This window comes from Arvicanthis niloticus, chromosome 6 (assembly GCF_011762505.2).
Source record: "Arvicanthis niloticus isolate mArvNil1 chromosome 6, mArvNil1.pat.X, whole genome shotgun sequence".
NCBI lineage: Eukaryota > Metazoa > Chordata > Mammalia > Rodentia > Muridae > Arvicanthis > Arvicanthis niloticus.
The window spans coordinates 52,784,372-52,793,923 of NC_047663.1; the positions used below are offsets into that span (position 1 = coordinate 52,784,372).

Here is a 9,552-nt window from a genome sequence, read left to right on the forward strand (position 1 = left end):
CAATTCAAGTAGATGCTCAGGTCTATTATATACACAGACATAATATTGTATATGACATATTATTTGCATAGGGTTTGGAATTCTCTAGGGTTCGTTGATTAATTCCTAGATCACCTAACTACCTAATAGGACAAAAACACTGTGAGGCTGCAGTAAGACCTTGGTTAGGGAGTATGATGGGGGCAGGTTAGAGATAACACTACTCACACAGATGCAGTCTTCTAGATGAGATGGGCAGATGTGTAGGTTAGACAGACAGACAGACAGACAGACAGACAACAGTTAGTTGAATCTGCGGGTGTAGAAATCATGAATAGGGAACTGAATTTCTGGATTCTCTGTCCTACCTGTCTGTTTTGTATTTGGCTTTTGGTTATTCAAGACTAGGTCTCTCTTTTCAGCCCAGGTTGGCCTTTAATTCACTAAATAGCCCAGGCTGGCCTTGAATTTTTAATTATCTCACCACTGTGGAGCCCAGCTGGTTTCATCCTTTTGTATTTTCTTAAGTATCCGTTTTCCTAGGACACACTTTCAGCTCGTGGCGTGGTCTCCATTCCTGGGCTAGGCACACTCAAAATCCACTCTCCTGCACGTTTTTTGCTTATGTGTTGTTACTATTTTGTTCTTAAAAACCCTGAAAGGTTTCTAACAGTAGGCTTGTAATTCCAGCACTCTGGAGCCTAAGGCAGAAGGATTGCTAGGAGCTCCAGCCTACAGTGTGAGCTTTCAACTCCAAAAAATATATAAACTAAATCTGTTTTCTAATTCTATGAGTTGGCAATTCCTGATGAATTAGCTCTTGATTTTCCTTCTATCCCTTGAGTCATGGCAGAGATGGCCTCTGCTGGCCAAGTCACACTGAAGGTGGCCACGAGGGGTATTTTCTCATTCTCATGCTAAGGGCTGATGTTTCATATGGTCAGGAAGAACATAACTATTTTGGGATTCCAAAGCTCTGGTATATACAACTTCTACAACAAAGACCAGCCCACTGTATGCCATGGTCTTGGTACATGTGACAAAGTGACTGGTCTGGCACAAGACAGGGCAAGACCCAGGAGGGAGGGCGTCTGCCTTGTAGGTCATATTCTGAGGCCCGAATTCCTCACCAGGAACCCCGGCCGCATGACAGAGCGATAGCTGGAGGAGCAAAGAAGAGTTAGGATAGGAAGCTATCTTTCTGTGAAAACGAGGCTTGTGTGCATTTGTGTGTGGTGCCGACATGGGTTGGGCAGCTGAGTGTGCTAGCTTGGGTTTCTCTTTCACTTCCTGCTTTTCAGCTTTCTTTGGTTTTTGTAAGGAGCAGGTCCTTAACAAAGCTGACTCCATATTGTAATCAGAAAGAAAACAAATCTGGACAGAAAACAAGTTTGGACATGTTTTAAAATATGATGATAATTAAAAGCCCACCTGCAATGAAGTCATAGCCCACAGATAACCAGACACATCTGGTTATCTGCCATGTATGTCAGCAGTAACCCCAATTCAAGCATAAAAGAGGAGACCCCGGCCGGAGCACTTCATCACACTGGTAGCCATGGCTGGCTAGCATGATCCTCCATTCAGGCCTCCTCTGCAGCTGAAGAGATCGAGCACTCTGCACCAGATCATCAAGGAGACAGCTGAGAGACTGAAGCCTCCAACTTTGTGGTCAGGCACTCTCTGGACCTGAGCTGCTGGAAACTGCAGTCATAAGGACTCAGGTCGTGTAACTCATGAATAATGATGTACTTATTGCTATGCTTATTTCTTTGGTAATTAACAATTTATTATTTGTTAACTGTGCTGACATTGATAGAGTCAATGCATAGGAAATGTGGCAATACCTCGTTGTTACAATAGCTTTAGCATTGGTGATAATATATTGTTTGCTGTGCATTATTAAAGAGCATTTAAATATCAAACCTCTGTCTCTGGCGTACTGTCTCCCTTCTGGGGGAACTAACCATCTCACAGTCAATCCTGTATAGGATTCCTGAGTGGAGAGGACCTGTCGCTCCTCTCCCCACGGGGACCCTAAACCCTTATCACAACCTGCTTAGGACAGATAACAGACTGAGCTCCAGACAGTTTTTATCCTTTTAAAAGCAAGTTGAAGGCAGCAAACATGCTAGTGGTTCCAGGCACCCAGGGAGAAGTTGGGAGAAGTAACGTTTATATGCAATACTCGGTGTTCTACCCAAGGTACTCAGAGATGACCAAAAGCACTTTAAAAAATGTGGCGCCAACTCCATGGTGGCTCATTCACTCCTGTAATCCCAGCACTTTGGAGGCAGAGGCAGGGTGATCACTCCAAGTACAAGACCGATGTGGTTTGCACAGTAAATTCCAAGTCAGGATTACATAATAGTAAAATAAAAATAATGAAACAGAAAAACTGGACTTAAATTTTATTTTATGTTATTTTATGTTTTTCAGGGTTTTTAACAGTCAAATGAAAAAAAAAAAAAACAAAACAAAACAGTCAAATGCAGACATCTGGTTCACTTCATTTCCTCCACTGCCAAACCAGGGATCAGGGACTGCTTCAGCCTTGTGTCTCCTTGCCTGTGATGACCAGGCTGTGAAGACAATGCAAACCTCCAACGGCACTATATTCGTTGTTCTTGATCTTGGCATCCTCCTGTCCCCGCTGTGAGCAAAAAGTCTTTGATTTGCTCAGTTTCCCGAGATACAGTGAAGAGGACTCAGTGCTGGCAATCACACCCCAAAACCTCACATGGACGAGATTTTAAATTTTAAATACAAGTCCGGGTGGGGGTAGGAGTGGGGGTGGGTGGGGGGGGGTGGAGTTAGGTGTAGATAAGGAAGAAAAAGGTTCATTTATGCTTGAAAAGTTTTATATCCTTTGAAGACAGTTGGACGGCTAAGAAAAACCTTTAACCCAAAACTAAAATCCTAGGAATTCACACCACAGAGCTTATTCAATAAAGTTAAATAAGTAATAGATGTGACCTGGGAGGGACTCCTGTAAAGTCAGTGCTTGTGGTGGCGCTCACTCGCCTTTAATCCCAGCATTTGGAAGGCAGAGGCAGGCGGATTTCTGAGCCTGGTCTACAGAGTGAGTTCCAGGACAGCCAGGGCTATGCAGAGAAACTCTGTCTCAAAAAACAAACAAACAAAAACCCAAGAGGTCAAGGTCAGCTACATAAGGCTCCCAGGCTAGCCTGGGCTACAGGAGAAGCTCATGGAAAAACAAAACCCCAACAATCGCAACAAAAACCCAGATCAACATACCAAACAAACAAGCAAAAGGGGCTACGGTGGTGGCAACATTTTAAAAAGTAAGAAAAAGTGTAGATTAGACAGTCAAAATGTCCCACTTCAAAAAAATTCCTTAATTGCTCTTAACTGTCATCAGATTTTTGATTGTCGCTTTTTGATATATAGTTGTATACGCCAGAAATTCAAAACACTTCTGACCCTCACCAACTGTGGGAAATTTTAGCTCCAGGTAGGAAAAAAAAAAAAAAAAGAAACAAAATTGTAGACACCAGTAAACAAGAAATAATCAGTGCAAAATGAACAGTGGTTTGGGATAATATAAATAACTATTATTATTTTTAAAGTGATAAACTATTGCTATATATTTTTTCCGACTAAGAAACGTTTATTGCCGTATCATAAGTGTATTATCTAAAGAGTTGTGGGGCCTGTTCATTAACAATTTCTGTTATTTGAATATTGATTATATTAAAGGCATAGATATTTTGGAAGAAACCAGACAAAGGTGTAAAATTCGACACGTCTTAGCAGCTTTGAGCAGATAAAAAGTCTCAATGTGTGTAGGAGTTTTCCTTTTTTAGTAAACTATTAAAGGAGGTAGGTAATTAGAAAATAAATACAGATGACCCCGACGTGATTTGAACACGCAACCTTCTGATCTGGAGTCAGACGCGCTACCGTTGCGCCACGAGGCCTCCCTGCGGCCCAGCTCATATAGGTGTGGTGAACAGAAGCTTCAACTGCAGAGAGTGTGGATGATTTTCTTCAGGCTGGGACTGGCTCATGGTTCTCAGGTCCCTAGAGGCTTGGTCTCACGTGAAAAGTCAACTATGGGTAAACGATAAAATGTTTCCTTGGCGCTTGGCAGAAAGGCTAACTCCTTAATTTTGAGCCACACTTAGCTCACTCAAAGAAGCGACTTCTGTATTTGGAACGTGTTTTTTTCTAGATATGATGTTATTTATCTTGGTGTCTAGACTCCTAATCAGAGTTTTACATTTAATCCCAGTTGTGCTAATGACCAAAACAAAACAATCTCGGTTAGTTTCTCCGGAGTTTGCTTTTCTTAAGTCTATTTTTTACATAATTACATAATGTTGACATAATCATAAATTGGCAAAATAATGTCATTAGCAGGAAGACGTATATAAATATGATCACTGCGACACGACCCGTCACCTGCGTTGGTGGTATAGTGGTGAGCATAGCTGCCTTCCAAGCAGTTGACCCGGGTTCGATTCCCGGCCAACGCAAGGGTATACTTTTCTTATCGAAACCACTGCGTCTAAAAATCCAAAGTAATCTTTTTCTCCAACTCAGGGAGTCAACAGAGACATGACTGTCACTTCTCCACAACCCAGGTTATTCATCCTGCTCCTGCCATGTGCGTGCTTTATTTTTTTCTTCCGTGTATGTACCCTTACGCTATCTGACGGAACCTCAGACTCTGCGCTGGTTGCGGTGTAAATTCAAACCCAGAAACCCTGAAGACAAAGCAAAGTTTGAACCTGACTTCTGCATTAAGCAGACTGCTTGCTACAGTTACGTCTGGCCGTGTCCATTGTTTTTGCGAATCTTAAGAAAAGTAAAAACCAGCTTCTCCCCGTCGGGGAATCGAACCCCGGTCTCCCGCGTGACAGGCGGGGATACTCACCACTATACTAACGAGGAATAAGCTGAAATGGCATTTCTCTAGATCCCTGATCTGGGTTCTAGACTGAAGCTGCTGGGCCGGGCTATACGGTCTTCAGAAAGTCCGAAAACAGGAGTGATCGAAAGGCACAGATGATCTTTAAGACTCTCGAAATTCGAGTTCTGACGGTCCCTGGCTCTCCAAGAAGACCCAGAATATCTCCCGCCCCTCATCGCCTGTCATTCACAATCCCAAAATGGACATCCGTCAACCTGATACCAACCTGTGGATTCCAAGCTGAGGTACCTAGCCAGAGGGCGACTTGCCTAAGAATGGACAGTGCTTCGCTCGCGCTGGCATACCGGCTGACTTTCCTGCTGCCGAAGTGCTCACTCAAAATAAGAGAGCCTTCAAAAACCTTGCTGCCTACAGGCAAAAAAAAAAAAAAAAAGGTAAGACGGGGCTCGTCCGGGATTTGAACCCGGGACCTCTCGCACCCGAAGCGAGAATCATACCCCTAGACCAACGAGCCGGCGTATGGCCTGGTCTGCGGACGCCCTTAGAGGTCTTTAAGACTTTTGCTGTAGTCTGGGTAACAGCACTCCTTGTGGGGTGGCGTGCTGGGGACCACCCACTGCTTAGCCCCGCCGAGCAGAATCTGGAGGTGCGCCGATGGGCGCCGGCTACGAGTCCCGACTGCTCCCTGGAAGTAAGAGTGTAGGCTCAGCCCTGCCCTCGACTCTCCCTCCACCCGGCCTCCCTGCCACTAGACACGGCCCTTTCGCAAAGACCGGTGCGGTTCCCTACCCTGCGGTCTCCGCTCTTCCTCGCCCTGCCTGTGGTCCTCCGGCCCAGCCTCCTGTACAGAGCTTTGACTTCAATCAACCGAACCGCTTGGTTTGGGAACGCTCCGGAGGCCGCGTCCTGTACTCTATGAGTGAACTACAGCTTTTCTCGCCATCTCTACGTTAGTCTTACTGCAGTGACGGATTGAGAATAGACACTTCAGTAGCCTACCAACTATCCACACTGCCTATCAACACCCAGCTAGAAGTCAGAACAAAGAGAGTGATAACCGACTAAGAAGACATCCCAAGAAAGTGTTGCTATCACTGGGCCCCGGGTTTCCAGCTCGTAGCATCAGGATTCCCCCACCTACCCTCCTGTTTGGCTTTCTCGTTTTCTCCTAGTGTTAACTGGCTACGTGCGGCCTGAAACATGGAACTGAATCTTTATTCAGAGTCAGCATCTGAGAAAGCAATAAATTAGCATCCTAAAAGGTCTGTTTCGCATCGCGTCGTTAGCCAGCAGGTTACACGGGGAGGAGAAACAAAGGCAAACGCTTCAAAGTTTAGCCTTGCTCCTCTGACCAGCCTCTTCTCTGAGATTCATGGCGTTGGGTTTTTTGGTGTTTGTTTGTTTGTTTGTTTGTTTGTTTTTCCCAGTCTTTTCTCTCTGTATCAGGAACGGGGTTTACATACACCAAGGCTGAGGTATACATCCCGTTTTAGCTTCCTACAAAACCAAGTACAAATGTGGCTCTTATACACATGAAGTGCCCTTCTCTCTAGACTTTGATGAAAAAATGTCACATTTTAGTAGGAGCCAAAGATTTACACTGACGTTCACAGTTCTAGGGTTTGACTTTGGACTGCCAAGCTTGCTGACTGTCATTTGGATAGGACAAGAGGTGTTGTTGTACTGCAGTCACCGGCTTGTCTACACCTGGAGCCTACCTACCCTGCAAGAGAATTTCTTCATCCACATCCTGCCAACTACAAAGACATATTATTTTTCCTAAGCATGTCTAGAATTCTCCTCCTGCAACTGCCCTCGTGTGTGTGCGTGCGTGTGTGAAGTAGCACCTTATGAAACTCGGGCTTACATAGCTGGATAAAGATGACCTTGAATTGAAGGCTAGATTGACAGACATGTGCCACCATACCCACCTAAGTATTAACACTTGTTCAAAATGTGTATATAGGAGGTGTCACCTGTACATGTCATCTGATGACTGTAGAGACCAGAAGAAGGTGTCACATCCCCCCTGGAACTGGAGTTTCAAACTGAGAATTGAACCAGACTCCTCTGGAAGGGCAGCCAAGGGTCAACCACTGAGCCGTGTCTCCCTTTCACCTGTGTTTATTCATTGTGCCGTCCTTGCCCAGGCTGCCTGTTCCTCCATAGAACGCACAGCAAGTTTCTACTCGGTGTCTAAGGTTTAGCTTACATCATACAGAAAGCTGACCCTGCCCGCCACCTTCATTCTGATGCAAAATGAAGTGCCACCTCTTTCTCATGTTCTTGGGCATGCCCCTGCCCTTCCTGTCTTGTGTTGAGAGATTATCTTTCTAGGATCCTGAGAAAAAGGTCGGCCTTACTCCTTTGCTTACATATGTGCTCCGGGGTCTGTCATGTCATTAGTTTGTTCAAGAGAGAGCAATACTTTCAAGACCACGTTTTGACTCAGACACGGCCAAATGGGAAGGGTGTCTAGAGCTGTCCAAGGAGGTTAGGTAGGCCCTGTCAGCATCTCACTGTCCTCTCTGGTCCTTCCAGCGGTCACGCCTACCTTTATTACCCAACCTTAGTATGCCAGGAGTACTCTCCACCAGTTCACTTGTGGCTCCCATTCCACACGACTTGTTAACCATGGTGCCCTCTTTACTTCCTACCCATAAGGTCTCAGCCCTTCAATGGTGTCAGGCCTGTTGAGTCTAGCTGATTTCTATCCCCACTTGCTCCATGGGGGGGATAGATGTGTTCGAGTAGTAACTTCACAGAAAAGGCCTGCCTACGGGACTACATCTAGAATCCACACCAACTTTTAACATATACTTTATATAACATATACAAAGTATAAACGATGAGGCCTCAAACCGAAAGAAATAACAGATAAAAAATTGATAGAAACAGGGGTGGAGAGAGAGGGTGAGTCACAGAGTAGGTGGGCTGCTCGGGGAATTGTGCAGGAGAAGGAAAGGTAAGGACCCGCAGTGCATGCTTTTATATAAAATTGGTAAAGGTTAATTAAATCCGGCTAAAAACAGAACAGAGTAGCACACTACGAACCAACTCGCTGCAAGGCACCGCTGGGATTCGAACCCAGGATCTCCTGTTTACTAGACAGGCGCTTTAACCAACTAAGCCACGGCGCCAAAGGCAGTAAAGACTTCTACTAGACGGTACTACAGGAATATGCGATCACGATGCAAACGGCAATTTTCTTCTTTATTAGATGGCCTGAAATATACTTGACTTGTTTCGTCCTTCTGTCTATGAAGTTCCCTTTAATATTAAAATATTTGACATTTAAGGGGAGGTGCACGATTAACCTTAGATTCTACAACTCTGAGAGGACTTTTTGGATGCTTGCTGCGCAGCTCTTACTGGGACAAAAACAATCACAACACAGTCGAAACTTTCAAAAATAAAAAAGAGAAATCCTAGACGTAGTCGGCAGGATTCGAACCTGCGCGGGGAGACCCCAATGGATTTCTAGTCCATCGCCTTAACCACTCGGCCACGACTACAGAGCTTCTGGGATTGCTTTTATCCCATCTCTTGGTTACTCTGCCCGTTCTTTCTGTATCCACAATCTTTCTAATTCTAGATATGTTACGTAGGAAGGTGGCGCGGGACAGGAAAGGATGCTTAGGCTTCGCGCCGCACATCCTGGAAACCCTCCTTCCAAATCCTCCCAAGTCTCTGGTCTCTAGCCAAGAACGCGTGGGAAAGGAAGACGCAGTGGCGGCGACCCGGACTATTCCCTGCGTTCTTGGCTCGAGGATGTATTCCTTCCCACTTATAGAACGCTAACAGTTCATGTTTTAAGAGATTGCAAATAATGCGTTCTACAATTTGGAGTCTTAGGAACTAATCCTTTAGATTTAAAAAAAAAAAAAAAAAAAAAAGCATTTAAAAACTAAAAGGCGCCGGGCGGTGGTGGCGGCGCACGCGTTTAATCCCAGCACTTGGGAGGCAGAGGCAGGCGGATTTCTGAGTTCGAGGTTGGCCTGGTCTACAGAGTGAGTTCCAGGACAGCCAGGGCTACACAGAGAAAACCCTGTCTCGAAAAACTAAAAAACAAAAAACAAAAAACAAAACTAAACTAAAACGTTTCAGCTTTGGCCCGTACGGGGATCGAACCCGCGACCTTGGCGTTATTAGCACCACGCTCTAACCAACTGAGCTAACCGGCCAACTATGAAAACTGTACTGGAAAGGCACTCCCAAATGTTTTGGACAGCTCTCCAAATTTAGACCACACAGAGAAATAATCAACATGAGGGCACTATCGCTGAACCGATTCCCCTCACCTTGGCAGCAGAACCAGGAGGCTCTGCTGTCCGTTGCCCAAGGGTCTACCTGAGGTCTGGCTCTGGGGAACCCAAAGAACATTTCTGTATTCCAGCCTCCTGATCCTGCCCTTCTCCCACTCTCTCTCCACCTCCTCCCCCTCCCCGCCACGGCTTGGCTCTTCACCTCCCGTCTGTCTTGTATTTCCAAACATTTGACATGAAGTCCACTCCTGCCAAACGTTGCTGACACCACCTTATAACCATGTTTTCGACAACCAGTTCCCACTCCCTAATTGATACTTCTAGTGAGGTCTGACTTTTGTTTCCTCTGTTGGACCCGCAGTTCACCTTCCCCCATCCACTGGTAGTAAACTAGCAACGTAAATCTCGGAG

At 45.4% G+C, this 9,552-nt stretch overlaps 7 non-coding genes across 7 annotated transcripts; 1 reads left to right on the plus strand and 6 right to left on the minus strand.

The window, feature by feature from the left end:
• Window positions 1-3,848: 3,848 nt before the first annotated feature.
• Trnaw-cca (transfer RNA tryptophan (anticodon CCA)) lies at window positions 3,849-3,920 on the minus strand. The gene has a single exon. It is a non-coding gene; the product is annotated as a tRNA-Trp (tRNA).
• Window positions 3,921-4,406: 486 nt separating this feature from the next.
• Trnag-ucc (transfer RNA glycine (anticodon UCC)) lies at window positions 4,407-4,478 on the plus strand. Its single transcript has one exon. It is a non-coding gene; the product is annotated as a tRNA-Gly (tRNA).
• Window positions 4,479-4,824: 346 nt separating this feature from the next.
• Trnad-guc (transfer RNA aspartic acid (anticodon GUC)) lies at window positions 4,825-4,896 on the minus strand. Its single transcript has one exon. It is a non-coding gene; the product is annotated as a tRNA-Asp (tRNA).
• A 422-nt stretch (window positions 4,897-5,318) lies between these two features.
• Window positions 5,319-5,390, minus strand: Trnap-cgg (transfer RNA proline (anticodon CGG)). Its single transcript has one exon. It is a non-coding gene; the product is annotated as a tRNA-Pro (tRNA).
• A 2,552-nt stretch (window positions 5,391-7,942) lies between these two features.
• On the minus strand, window positions 7,943-8,016 carry Trnat-agu (transfer RNA threonine (anticodon AGU)). The gene has a single exon. It is a non-coding gene; the product is annotated as a tRNA-Thr (tRNA).
• A 293-nt stretch (window positions 8,017-8,309) lies between these two features.
• Trnas-aga (transfer RNA serine (anticodon AGA)) lies at window positions 8,310-8,391 on the minus strand. The gene has a single exon. It is a non-coding gene; the product is annotated as a tRNA-Ser (tRNA).
• Window positions 8,392-8,986: 595 nt separating this feature from the next.
• Trnai-aau (transfer RNA isoleucine (anticodon AAU)) lies at window positions 8,987-9,060 on the minus strand. Its single transcript has one exon. It is a non-coding gene; the product is annotated as a tRNA-Ile (tRNA).
• Window positions 9,061-9,552: the final 492 nt, after the last annotated feature.